The 14,913-nt window shown below is 44.1% G+C and overlaps 1 protein-coding gene across 1 annotated transcript in view; it reads right to left on the reverse strand.

Annotated features, from left to right (window-relative positions):
• The window catches only part of LOC147021361 (BTB/POZ domain-containing protein KCTD1-like), a 183,455-nt gene that overhangs the window by 105,696 nt on the left and 62,846 nt on the right, over positions 1 to 14,913 (reverse strand). The window lies entirely within an intron of this gene.

The raw sequence follows: 14,913 nt of genomic DNA on the forward strand, positions 1-14,913 counted from the left end.
TATGTTCCTTCCTAACCCCATTTATCCGTCCTCGCTCGTGTGAGGACTCCTGACACTGCGACGTTAAACAAACATCACCGTTCAGTCATTCTGCTGCTCTTCCATGAGCCTCGATTTGTGTATAAAAAAAATATAAACAAACAATGCATTTCCCTCCTTTTAATCCTTCCGACTACCGTCATGTTCAGTTCAAATGGTCGTGAATCAACCTCAACCTGTTCGCCTCTAAAGGCGGCGAATGAATAAGCGGTGTATAACCAGAGCGCCGTTTGCTCGGCCAGCCGGATTTCGGGAAATGGACATTTGATTTGTCGAGTTAACGTCGATCGTGCTTGATGCGAGGAATGATTTTTATATATATATATATATATATATATATATATATATATATATATTTTTTTTTGTATTTTAAAGAATAAGTGAAAACCCGCTCCGTGTGAGCCGATCACTCCCACAGTGAAGAAGTATGCGAAAAACACGCGAACGTGACACACCGCTGTGGGGGCTCCGCGCAGTCAGTAACACGGTGTGCTTCACGTCCCAGAACAGATCGCCGAGGGGGGACAGGGGGAGGTTATTGTAGTTTTACGTTGGGAGAGAAGATGACCGGCGGATTGAAACGAGCCATAAACAAACTACGTCACGGCCCACGGGGTGTAATTACATCTCACGAACTGACGCACACCTGCGGAGGGGTGTGACACGAGAGAACGAGAACAACCCAAAAAGTATATACCGGCTTCGGTCCGGAGCGTGAGGAAAATCCCACGGCGCACCTCGCGCCTCGCACCTCGCTCGGGACGGCCGCGAGAGCGCGCTCGTCACGTGTTCGGATTTATTTACTTTCACCGACGGGTCAGCAGCGTAAAACGAGTCCCGCGGTGGTGCGGTTCAGCACAGAGAGGAGCACACATGCGTTAATTGTAACCGGACGGGGGGTAATGGAGCCCGTGCCGAGAGGGGCACAGAGCGGCTGTGTCCGGGCCGTGGCGGCTCGCCCGCTCTGTTAGACGCGGGTGTCCGCTGCCCGTTCACCCATCGACTCTGCTCGTCATGAAACATTGAGCCCTGTGTTCGTGTTAAAAAAAAAATCAACATCGGTGTGTGTGTGTGTGTGTGTGTGTGTGTGTGTGTGTGTGTGTGTGTGTGTGTGTGTGTGTGTGTGTGTGTGTGTGTGTGTGTGTGTGTGTGTGTCAAATACTTAGCTCTTTTGAACCACTGACTGAGTGATATTAAAGACTGGTGACACACATACGTACGCACGCAAACACACGGTGACGTAAAAGCTGAAATTTTGTGTGCCGACGGACATCGAAGCCGATACACCGGGAAAAAAAAATCACAGAACCAGAAGAAAGCGTCCATTAATGAAAATATAAATAAATGAAAATAAATAAATGAAAATAAGTAAATGAAAAATCAAATGCAGGTGAGCTACCTGAGGCGACGGGGAAGCACGTGGTTCGTATGCTTACACAATGTGTAAGTATATATAATTGCGCGTGTGTGTACAACATCCTGTACACGATGTGTAAGCAGACCCCGCTAGAAAATGTATGTATGTATATATAGTTATATCGATTGTTGTCTCATCACAGCTATTGTACGAATTCCAACCAAGCACGTGTTTCCCACAACATGGACACAGCGCTGATGTTAATGCAAACAACGAAGCGCAACGTTATTTAATACAAATTATATTTAATGAACAATCAACATTTAACTTTTAATTCGTGGTTCGAACTTCAGCAGTTGACCTGTTTGTGCTACTTGTTCATATCCCATACACTGTACCATCTTCATTCGCTTATGATGTCTCCGAAAGGTCGCCAAGTACAGGTGGTGTGATCAAAAATGTCCCCAACGAAGATAGAAATGAATTGTTTGAGTACGGTACGTGATTATTTTTTGGGGGGGAAAAAAACGTTTTTCTTAATTTTGGGGACACTTTGGCTCATGGAATTTCTTTTTAAGCCGCTTGTACCCAAATTTACTACAGGTAGTAAGAGCAGAAGAAGAATAAAACCGATCGAAAATATCACGTCTATATATCTATTTATGGGCTATTATGACGACAGCGAGGTGGCATCAAAATCCTCGACAACGATAGTCACGGTGCGAAAGCTGGTGCAGCTTGTTCATACAAAGCACAACAGTGTGCTTGAAATAATGACAACCAGGTCACACGAGGACGAGGCCTTGGTATTCTTCTCTTAACTTCACTCACGAGATATGAACCCAGCAGGAAAGTGAAGGCCATGCGCTCCATACTTTAGCTCACCACCTCGGTTCATACATTTTGCACACACCTATCATTCATCATCATTCACTCACTTTTGTAGGCATAAGTAGTGACATCACAAATGAAGTTTTATTCAACCATCAATTTTTAATATGAAATCTGAATCTGCTGCTTTATATTTACAATGGAAAACCCATTGCTCAGACAATCCATCCATCCATTGAGACCATTCTCTGCGCAGAGCGTTGGTGCTGCCTAAGCAGTCTCCTTAGCTATTGGGCACAATCCTGGATGTGTCGCCACTCTGACACAGGATACCAGCAAGCTGGCACTCACTTTGCTGACCTTGGAAGGATGACAGGCAGAGAGTCAACCCCACCTGGTATTAATTCAACAGCCGAGTGGAATTTGAAATCAGGATCCTAGGATCCCAAGCCCACCACCCTAACCGTTAAGCTAATACCGGGCATATCATCAAGGTTGGTTCTACTGAAGCAGTTTCTTGGCTTGGATTACAATCCGAGATGGGTCGCCATTCTGACACAGTATACGCAACTGAGGGTGAAGGAATCTGTGATCTGTTCTGGGTGCTGGTGATAACTCGCCCACTCTTAGCGAAGGGCACCGTGAGATCTTTAAAATCCACCAACTAAGGCCAGCAGGCAAGAATCACGTTTAACGTCCATCCGAGGGACGCACTCACATTGATTATATTCACCCGCTCATGAAACACCAGGATGGAGGTTTATAGCTGGAGTGGGATTCAAACCCATGTTTGAACAATGATCATTTATTAAATCGATTAATATTTTTAAAATTCTACATAGTTTCACTTTCCACAATATTCATAACTAAACTTTATCTCCCTCTTCTATTCCCCAACTCAGACTTTGCCGCCAGAGGTAACCCGAGTCCTGGAACACGTTCTATGCCGAGATTTAACTCCCAGGTAAGCCTGTTACCTATTTGTATCCACTACACATATTGTTACATTTGATTACAAATTTTAATAATCAATGATCCACCAGAAAAATTATTTCCTCAGATCGTAAATTACCATTCATTTCATCACATCTCCCACTACTATCTCTCTCTCCCAGCTCTCTCCCTCTCACCTCCCATCTCCCTCTCCACCTCCCCTCCATCCTCTCTCCCTCCCCTCCCTCCCTCCTCTCTCCCTCCTTCCTCCCCTCCCTCCCTCCTCTCTCCCCCTTCCATCCCTCTGTACTCCCTCCTCTCACCATTCTCCTCCCTCCTTTCCCCCACCCCCTCTCCTCCCTCCTCTCCCCCACCCCTCTCCCCCTCTCCTCCCTCTCCTCTCCCCCACCCCTCTCCTCCCTCCTCTCCCCCACCCCATCTCCCTCTCCTCCCTCCTCCCCCCAGCCCCTCTCCTTCCTCCTCTCTCCCAGCCCCTCTCCTCCCTCCTCTTCCCCCACCCCTCTCCTCCCTCCTCTCCCCCACCCCATCTCCCTCTCCTCCCTCCTCCTCCCCAGCCCCTCTCCTCCCTCCTCTCCATATACCCCCTCTCCCTCTCCTCTCCCCCCACCCCCTCTCCCTCTACTCTCCCCCCACCCCCTCTCCCTCTCCTCTCCCCCACCCCCTCTCCTCCCTCCACCTCCTCTCCCCTCCTCCCTCCTTCTCTCCCCCTCCTCCCTCCTTCTCCACCCCCTTTAATATTCCTATCGTCGAAACCACGGGTTGTATTTGCTCGTGTGTGTGTGTGTGTGTGTGTGTGTGTGTGTGTGTGTGTGTGTGTGTGTGTGTATACATATATATATATATATATATATATATATATATATATATATATATATATATATATATATATATATATATATATTGGGTTGAAGGGGTCTGAAAGGTGTCAGGGCTCTCACGGTCTAAATGTCGAAAAGGTATGTTCCAAGGCTTCACGAGGGTTCACCGTCTACCTGTGTTTTTTGGTTTTATATACAGTACAGTATATATCAAGTGAATCAGATGAAAACTGATGTCATGTGACCTTGACCTTTGACCTTTTGCCATATTTTCCTCAACAATGGGCTTCCTGCTTGTCACTACCTCTACCAGGTGGTTAAGTTTCGTGAAGATCGGAGTGAAAATGTGACCTGTAGACGATTGACAGACAGACAGAATAACAGACCAGACCAACAAATATATGTGCGAATCTTCGATTTTGCAAGTAACAAACAGACAAACGGGTGAATACATAACCTCCCTCCAGCTTAGGTGGTGGAGGTAACTACAGATGTACTCACTGGAATGGTGGAAAAACTTTTCACGAGATGTCCAATGGCTGCAGTAACGATGGGGTAATAACCAAGTAGAGTGTTCTTTCGTACCTGAGATACCAAGAGGCTCTGCTAAGAGTTGATGTTTTAATAACTCGTAGTTTGTAGCTCAGCTGCAGTGACTCCAGCACATTGGCTCTTAACCTGGGGGGGGGGGGGCGTGAGCCCAGAGAAAAAAGTAGGAATTTCACTAATTATTTTTTGAATTCTCTTAACAAATGTTTGCATAATATCGTGATGAACATAAAAAAAAAATTATCGCCTTTAATAATTTTCGTTTTCTATTTGCCACTCGGCCTACCATTTTCTGTATTAAAATTAATTTTAAAATTTAACATTTATTTAAATTTAATATTAAAATTTGTATTTTATATTTCATTTGAAGAAGTGGCACCATTTCTAGATTCGCAGCAGAAAGCAGATCTCCATGACAAGTTCCAGTCTGAAGGATTTTTGCTCTCTTTAGCTTACTTGGTGGACATCTTTGAAGCGCTGAATGCCATCAACCTCAAACTCTAAGGGAAAAACATCAACATAATCATGCACCATGACGTCATGTGAGCCTTCATGGCCAAACTCGACCCCTGGAAATGTCGAATTCAGGATGGAAATACAGCCAGTTTTGCTAACTTGGATTCTGCTCTCATTCACAGTTACCTTGATTCTGAGTTAAAGAAACAAATAATTACTCATCTGATGAATTGAAAGCAGAATTCATCAGATACTTTCCAGATATAGATGAGAAGCGTGAAGACTGGAACTTCATTAGGAACCCATTTCAATGTGAAGTAGCTGATATTTCAGACTAAGTGCAAGAGGAGTTTCTTGAGTTAAAGTTCAACTCCTTGGCTGAAGAAGACTTCAAAAAACTGGATCTAGAGACGTTCTAGGTCATGTACCTTCCTGTTTACCCTTTGATCTCACATCAAGCTCTTTGGATTCTGACAATGTTTGGATCAACGTATCTTTGTGAAGCTGCATTTTCCACGCTCGTTGCTGTCAAGACCAAGTACAGAAACAAGCTGAACGTTGAAGGGGACTTGCGTTGTGCTCTCTCTGGCATTCGACCATGCATTCAACATCTGGTAGCTAAGAAGCAATGTCAAGTATCTCATTAAATATGCTGTGTGTGTGAGTGTTGCTTATACAGAATTCTTTGTTCAATAAAAAATATTAAAAACACGCATTTTTTTTCAGTTTTTCCTTTTAATTAAGGAGGAATTTTTAATCATTTGGTTGAGGATGTGAAAGGGGGGGGGGAGCATGGAGGCAAGGACCATCTACGAGAGGAGGCGTGGTGATAAAAAGTTTAAGAACCACTGCTATAGCGTATGATGTTATCCTATCCAACTATGTGTATTGTTACGGTTGTGGAAATTCGCAATACACCATAAAGGGTCTTCAGGTGAGATATATCGATAAGTTCATGTGTAGTTAGCCCACACCCGTTGTTTAGAGGGAATATGTGAATTTCATTCGGGCTGCGACGCTTTAGTTAGCCGTTTTTCTTTATCTATCGTTATTTTGAGCCACCATTGCCACAAACCTCCACGCAAACAACAACCGCCACCAACCACGCCACAACGCCCACCACGCTCAAACCACCCCCACAACAATCACCACCATCTTCGCCACTACGCCCGCTTGCGAACGCCATCCTCCGCGGACCATGGTAAGACGGTTTCCGCACCACGGAAACCGTCCGAAAAGGATTGGTAGAACAAAACCACTTGTGAAGCCTGTGGGGTTTTTTCCCGCCATTTTTCCCCGTGCTTGGTGTGAAGGGGAGGGGTGGGGCAGCTCACTCCCGATTGGTGGATGCGCGGTGTGACGCAATCAGGGGTGAGGAACGCACCTTTTTGGGAAGCTCCCAGAAGGGGGGTGGAGCCCGAAACGGGGCGGAACGAAGGGCGGAGCCCCGCTCCATAAAGGACAGACACGGGTGGGGCGCGCTCTCTTCTCTTCTCTTCTTCGCCCCTTGGTGTATGCATTCCTTCCTCTTGGATATCTCTTTGGTCCTCCCGTATGCTCTCTCCTCGTGACGGTTGATCCACAAACCAACTCGCGTTCCCTTCCTCCTCGTTCGTTCCCGCGCTCGTGGCCCGGCGAGGCCTATTGGTGGGAGACGCGGACAGAGGGCGCCGCAGGCGGCCTGAGGTGGACCTGCGAGAGCAGACACGGAGAGTGCCGGAGACGGTTCACCGGCCGCAACAAGGGAGGTTCTTCTTTTTTTTGGGGCTTTTGTATGTGTGTTTGTGGCGCCAGTCCGACAAGTAAAACTGATTAAGTGCTTGTACATTGCTTTAGTCGGTCGTATTACTTTTGCTTCTATTTGCCTGGACATACGTGCATGATTGTTGTAAATACTTGTGTAGTGTAATAAATGTGCATGTTGAACTGTATCCCGTTGTTGCGTCCTTTCCTTCGTTGAAAGTTCCACCTTACTTCGAGGAATAATTAGTGGAGGGGTTTGAATACCCGGAAAATAATCACATCCGTCGAGGTCAGCGATAACACCGCTCAGTTATCACTGAAGCACGGAACGGACCGCTTAAGCGGTTCGTGTTCTCGGCTGACCTGCGGCGAGGTACGATCGCTCGGTTAACTACCCGCGCAGGTACTTAGGTAGGTCGAGTTTGGCGAACAACCCTATCCTGCGCGGGTGGCCGATTGGCACGATTGTGGTGAGGTCGAAAGACCCACCCGTGACTAGCTCCCGGCGTTGTTCCGAGAGGGTCACGACTGAATTGTCCATCCGGTGGACGATACGGTTGCGATTAGAGTTACGCGGCCGATCGCACGCGGGCGGGCCAGAATTCGTAACAGTATTAAATAAGGCAATTCTCTCTATGTATGTTGTTGTATGTCTGATAATTATAGAAAAGAAAATAACGCTGGGCCAATCTCCACCAAATTCTGCACATGTGCTGAAGGTACCCAGCGACAGTTCATGGGCACACAAAAAATCCCCCCCCCCCGACATCGCGGTGGGGGGGAAGAGACGACTTACAATTTCTCGCTTGGTCATGTGGCGCAGTTCGCATGGTTTCTGACATCTGCTGGAGAGAGGGGGGATTACAAGCCACAGTACAAAATGTATTTGCCCCACATCCCCCAATATCCCACCCCTGCTGTCAGGCTGCTCCTGGAGGGAGCAGGTGTTTTCATAAAAATAAAAGTGCTTGGCACCCCATGCATGTTTTTTAAAATCTCGAAGGTTGCAATCAGGTGTGTTTAAGGTTGTAATGAGGTGTATTTACGATTGTTACCAGATTGGTTTCAGGTTGTTTAGTTGTTACCAGATGTGTTTAATTTTGTAATGACATATGATTATGGTTGTAATCAGGTGTGATTAAGGTTGTAATCAGGTGTGTTTATGGTTGTAACCAGGTGTGTTTACGGTTGTTACTAGATGTGGTTAAGGTTGTAATCCTGTTTCATTTTGAAATAGATATGTTTAAGGTTGTAGTGAGGGGTGTTTAAGGTTGTAATGACGTGTGTTTAAGGTTGTAATGACGTGTGTTTAAGGTTGTAATGACGTGTGTTTAAGGTTGTAATGAGGCGTGTTAAAGTTTGTAGTGAGGGGTGTTTAAGGTTGTAGTGAGGGGTGTTTAAGGTTGTAGTGAGGGGTGTTTAAGGTTGTAATGACGCGTGTTTAAGGTTTTATTGAAGCGTGTTTATGGTTGTAATGATGTGTGTTTATGGTTGTAATGAGGTGTGTTTACGGTAATAATGAGGTGTGTTTGCAGTTGTTACCAGATGTTTAATTTTGTAATTGGATGTGTTTAAGGTTGTAATGAGGTGTGTTTACGATTGCTGTAAACCCAGTGTGTTTACGAATGTAACCAGGTATGTTTACTGTTGAAATCAGGTGTGTTTACAATTGTATAATGAGGTGTGTTTATGATTGTAATAAGGTGTGTTTCAGGTTTTAATAAGTTGTTTGTATGGTTGTAATGAGGTGTGTTTATGATTGCTACCAGATGTGATTAAGATTGTAATCAGAGGAGTTTAAGGTTGTTACCAGATGCGATTTAAGGGTATCAAGGATATCATCAGGTGTGGTTATGATTATAACCAGATGTGTTTGAGGTTGTAATCGGGGGTGTTTACGATTGTGATCATGTGTGTTCATGGTCATGTTGAGGTGTGTTTACGATTGCAATCAGGTTTGTTTATGGTTGTGATCAGGTGTTTATGTTTGTAACCAGGTGTGTTCAAGTTTGTAACGAGATGTTTCATTTTGTAATCAGGTGTGCTTACGGTTGTAATGAGGTGTGTTTATGATTGTAACCATATGTGCTTAAGTTTGTAATCAGAATGTTTTAACATTGTAATGAGGTGTGTTCACGGTTGTAATCAGGTGTGTGCCCACTTCACTCTTCTTCCTTTGTTCAATGGCTGTCGACCTATGTTTTGTTTTTGTTTTTTAAAGAAGCTTATTTCTCTTTTACCAACATTTCACAATGCCTTCAGGAATTAGACAATCTTAAACACATGATCTTGTTAAAGCGCATGTGTACCATCTTCAAACTATCATGTTGAGCACATGTGTACCATCTTCACACCGCCTCTGCTGTGTGGTTAGATGTGGAGTTTGTGTGAGGTAAGCCGTGTGAGTTTGAAGGTAATTATCAGAAATGACAGAGAAGCGTTGAGATTATCTAACGAGGCAACATCGTGATTCATGGTGGTGATGTAACGTCCAATGATGTACAACTAACTGTTAGCATCGCCCATCGGCTTCTAATGATAGGTGTTCATGGCCCTGTTGGGTTAGCTTTGTTTGCCGGAGGTTCTGCCCGGTAACCGTACGAAGTCCTGGTTTTAGGAATCTTTAAGCGAGGGAAGTACCTCGAGTCGCCAAGTGCTATCAGACAGACTATCTGCACCAGTATCTCAAGCAGTGCCTGTTCTGATAAGATAAACATGCCTCCCATACAAACACGTCTTATTTGTCGTTGTCACTTGCTGGTGAAACCATCGTCGTGTTTATCAAGTGTTTTCTGTTCTTCTTCTTTTTGTCTGCCTATTGCAAATGTATTTGTCCAAAATGTTATCCTCATAGAATGTGGATTGTTAGTTACCTACCTTTGAACCTGTTATATTTCATTACAATCGGTTGTTCTATAAAGCACACTGAAGCAACTTGTCTTAACATAACTGAACACAATATTGTAACTAGTTAGTTCATTCCATATCGAGCGATAGTTGTTTTTACCAAAAGTAACAATTTGTAAGTGATTATTAAATCAGATGTGAAGTCAGAATGGGTCGAAAAACGAGTTTTCACTTGTTATTAAAGTGAAAAAAGTATCAAACTTCAACGAACCATTGTGTGATGATCGTTTTCCTTTCCTAGAAGGTTTCCCCGATATTTACAATTCTACAAATTGGACATCTCAATCATTATGCATTCACTCTTACATTGGATAACTACAGTGGAGCTTCACATCTTGCTGTCACTGAACGAAACTCTGTACTCACTAATGTTATTAATGCACAAAGAACGAGAACGGCACTCAGTAGAGTGCATACCTCCACCAGGCTGAACAGTTTACGTTTTGTATCCCACTGATAGGCCGTACCTGGATCCGGACCTGAACCAGAACCAGAATCAAATCGATTTGTTCTCATCACCTAACAAACTCATTCTCCGAGTTTTGAAATATCGTGCAATATAACGATTTTGGCCCCATCTCTCAATAGTGAAGAATCACTTAAAATATTTTAAAATTCTAGTTTCTGGATCCAGATCTTCACCTAAAGCTAATCAATTCGTCCTTGTTACACACCCAACCTGTCCACCAAGTTGCGTCCGAATCCGTCCACAACTCTTTGAGATATCCTGCTCACAGACAAACAGACAGACAGGGGTGAAAACATAACTTCAGCCCACCTTCGGTGGCGGAGGTATTAAGAGAGCAGCCTTCGTGAGTTGAACAAAACCTAAATTATTGAATTGGCATGAACACACACTACAAATATAAATGAAAGTCCACAAAGGAACACTCAGATAGATTAAAACAAATTAAATTGAGGAGGAGGGGGTGGAGGGAGGAAGGTAGGCAGGTTAATGGGTGGGGGTAAGTTGTAGCTGGGTTGAGGTAGAGGTAAGTGGATGGGTGGGGTTGGAAGTGTGTGGATGGGTTGGGGTGGAGGTGGATGAGTGGGGTGGAGGCAGGTGGTGAGTAGGTGTGGATGTAGGTGGTTGGGCAGAGGTAGATGGGTGGATGTAGGTGGAGGTAGGTAGGTGGGTGGATGGGTAGTGGTGGAGGTGGGTGGAGGTATGTAGATGGGTAGAGATGGAGGTATGTGTTGTTATTTATCCTTGCTATGTATGCTTCAGCCTTTGCCATGGACCATCGTTGCATAGTGAATGAGGGGATGCTAGTGTCCCAAGTCGGGGATTAGACTTGGAGAGCTCACAAGACCACGGTGCTGGTGACAATCACCTGCACTTTGCTTAAGACAATATGGGATCTTTGACGTCCACCAACAATCATTCTTAATGGCCTACAATCAAGAGTTTCTTCCCTCCAATGTGCTCTTTAATAGGGTCAGTAATCCTTATCATACTATGCAGTCAATTGTTGGTCTAAACAGCTTTTTGATGCATTTGTTGACCAGAAAAGATGATGGGTACATATTGGTAACAAACTCTATAAAGTATTAATCTACATGCATTATTCAACATTTTATAAACACGCTAGGTCAGATTTAAACCATTTTCGGGGAAGCGAATTCTGACTTCCTCCACTCATGCAATCAACGTGTTTCCATCAATGAAACCGTCTCCCGGTGGAGGCTGGAGGTCCCCAAGGGAGTTTGTTGGACCTCGTCTTGTTCCCCATCTCTATTAATTACCTCTCCGATGCTCTGGAAAACCCTCTCTTCCTTTTTACAGGTGACTCCACATTGTGTTGTACAGTACACCCACCATTCCTCTGCCCGGCAGACAGCAGCTACATCACTCTCTGCCAATCTGTAAATGATTAGACTCCATTCTGATAAATGTTTGGACCAAAAACTTTCTTCAAACCTGGAAAATCTCATAGTCTCACCCGGTCACTCCGGAATGATCATCAAACTAACCCACCTCTCTATTTCCTTGATCATACACCGGAAGAAGTTCAGTCTATCGAACTTCTAGGCTTCACCTTCAGCCATGACCTTTTCTGGGCCAACCACATAGCAGGGTTGGCCTCCAAATCCAGCTGGAGCTCTGGCATCATCCGTCGATCCAAGTCTTTCCTTGGAAATCAGAGCTACTCAAAGTTTACAATGCCTTTGTTTGTAGTTCATTGGAGTCCTGCTCTCTGCTATGGGCTGGCGCCTCAGCATCACATCCGTCTCTCCTGGATTATGCGGCATTGAACTCTCTCAAAATTATTCAAATCTCTTGTGATGAGGGTGAAGCACAAGGACTTTTGCTCTCACATTGCAGGCAGGTCGGTAATCTCTCTGATCTCAATTGTCTCTTCTCCAACATTTCTCCTGCTCTTTCAGTCCTCAGACTCTCCCCAGCAACTTCAGGATGCACACGTTCTTCCATTAAACCCCTCCTGGTTAAATTTCCAAAATCCTGGCTGACTGCACAGCTCAACTTTTCACTTCTCCCATCTATGGAACCACCTTCCAGAGGTCCCCCCCAACCACTGTTCCTTCCAGGGCTTCAAGCAAGCAGTGCACCACCATCTCTTGTCCTCAATTCTGACCCATGATCATTATTACCCCCATTAACTTTTCCTAACCGAACCATCTTTCTTGCCTGTTGAGTATTTTCCCACCTCCTCCCTCTCATCTTTTCCTGTTGATTTATTCCCTTGATATTTGTCCCACTGCTAGTTCTGCCTTGCTCTTCCAAGAGCCTTGCTCTTGTAAGGAAAAAAAGCAATATTTCTATGGTCTTTGTGTTTATTTTTATTTTGCCAGTGTTTGATGTTGAACAGAAAGTTCAAGCTTGCAAAACCCCAAAATACCATAGGAATATGCAATTGCTAAGATCAAAGCATAGTTATAAAAATAGGGGCATTACCCCTGGGCGCTCACTTGGTCGAATAATGAAACAGAGGAGGAAGTCAACATGGGATGGAATCAGCAAAATGTACCAATGAACCGATGTTATGGCCCCAATTTTTTTTTATGACGTGAACAAACTTTGGTACATCACGGGTGATGAAGGTTGTGATCAAGTTTCATCAAATTTGTGTGTGTAGTTTTGGAGAAGAAAGTAAATACCTATTTTTTAGGGAACACCCCCTGTAGACCCCCTTAGACCCCAATTCTTTAATGCCATGAACAAAGGACGGTACATCACAGGTGATGAAGGTTGTGGTCAGGTTTCATCGGAATTGTGTGTGTAGTTTCTGAGAAGAAAGCAAATACATATTTTGTGTGTGTGTGTTTATGTATGTATATATATATATATATATATATATATATATATATATATATATATATATATATATATATATATATATATATATATATATATATATATATATATATATATATACAGTGGGGAGAACAAGTATTTGATACACTGCCGATTTTGCAGGTTTTCCCACTTACAAAGCACGTAGAGGTCTGTAATTTTTATCATAGGTACACTTCAACTGTGAAAGACGGAATCTAAAACAAAAATCCTGAAAATCACATTGTATGATTTTTAAATAATTAATTTGCATTTTATTGCATGAAATACGTATTTGATACATCAGAAAAACAGAACTTAATTTTTGGTACAGAGATCAGACGTTTCCTAAAGTTCTTAACCAGGTTTGCACAGACTGCAGCAGGGATTTTGGCTCACTCCTCCATACAGATCTTCTCCAGATCCTTCAGGTTTTGGGGCTGTCGCTGGCCAACACAGACTTTCAGCTCCCTCCAAAGATTTTCTATTGGGTTCAGGTCTGGAGACTGGCTAGGCCACTCCAGGACCTTGAGATGCTTCTGACGGAGCCACTCCTTAGTTTCCCTGGCTGTGTGTTTCAGGTCGTTGTCATGCTGGAAGACCCAGCCACACCCCATCTTCAATGCTCTTGTTGAGGGAAGGAGGTTGTTGGCCAAGATCTCACGATACATAGCCCCATCCATCCTCCCCTCAATACGGTGCAGTCATCCTGTCCCCTTTGCAGAAAAGCATCCCCAAAGAATGATGTTTCCACCTCCATGCTTCATGGTTGGGATGGTGTTCTTGGGGTTGTACTCATTCTTCTTCTTCCTCCAAACACGGCGAGTGGAGTTTAAACCAAAAAGCTCTATCTTGGTCTCATCAGACCACATGACCTTCTCCCATTCCTCCTCTGGATCATCCAGATGGTCATTGGCAAACTTCAGACAGGCCTGGACATGCACTGGCTTGATCAGAGGGACCTTGCGTGCGCTGCAGGATTTTACTCCATGACGGCGTAATTTGTTATGGTTTTCTTTGCTACTGTGGTCCCAGCTCTCTTCAGGTCATTGACCAGGTCCTGCCGTGTAGTTCTGGGCTGATCCCTCACCTTTCTCATGACCAGTGAGGCTCCACGAGGTGAGATCTTGCATGGAGCCCCAGACCGAGGGAGATTGACTGTTCTCTTGAACTTCTTCCATTTTCTAATAATTGTGCCAACAGTTGTTGCCTTCTCACCAAGCTGCCTGCCTATTGTCCTGTAGCCCATCCCAGCCTTGTGGAAGTCCACAATTTTGTCCCTGATGTCCTTAGACAGCTCTCTGGTCTTGCCCATTGTGGAGAGGATGGAGTCTGATTGATTGAGTGTGGACAGCTGTCTTTTATGCACATAACTAGAATGGGCACTCAGTAGAGCGCATACCTTCGCCAATGCTACATTTTGCCCCCCCCCTCAGAAACCGTTGATTGTGAGGGTATTTAATCCCATACCACATCTGCCATCTCATATGTGTTATGATGGTTTAAAAACATTAAATTTCCTATGTCATATCGTATATCACAAGATGGGGCATTGAATTCTGAACATCTTGGCATTAGTTGCATGCAAATTAGATACAAATTGACCTCGCAATGGTAAAAAGACGATTTGACCTTTTCATGACCTTGACCTTGACCCGATCGCTCCCAAAATCTAATCAAATGGTCCTTGGATAATAACCAATCATCCCACCAAATTTGCTGCGATTCAGTTCAATACTTTGAGTTATGCGAATAACAAACAAACAAACAAACACACATATTCACAAATAAATAAATGAATACAGAGCGATAAAAACATAACCTTCGCAACAAAGTTTGCGAAGGTAACGAGTTCAAACAGGTGTGGTTAATACAGGTAATGAGTGGAGAATGGGAGGGCTTCTTAAAGCCAAAACTAACAGGTCTGTGAGAGCCGGAATTCTAACTGGTTGGTCGGTGATCAA

Source organism: Eptatretus burgeri, chromosome 8, assembly GCF_056783735.1.
Source record: "Eptatretus burgeri isolate ZD-2024b chromosome 8, Ebu_testis_v1, whole genome shotgun sequence".
Classification (NCBI taxonomy): Eukaryota; Metazoa; Chordata; class Myxini; order Myxiniformes; family Myxinidae; genus Eptatretus; species Eptatretus burgeri.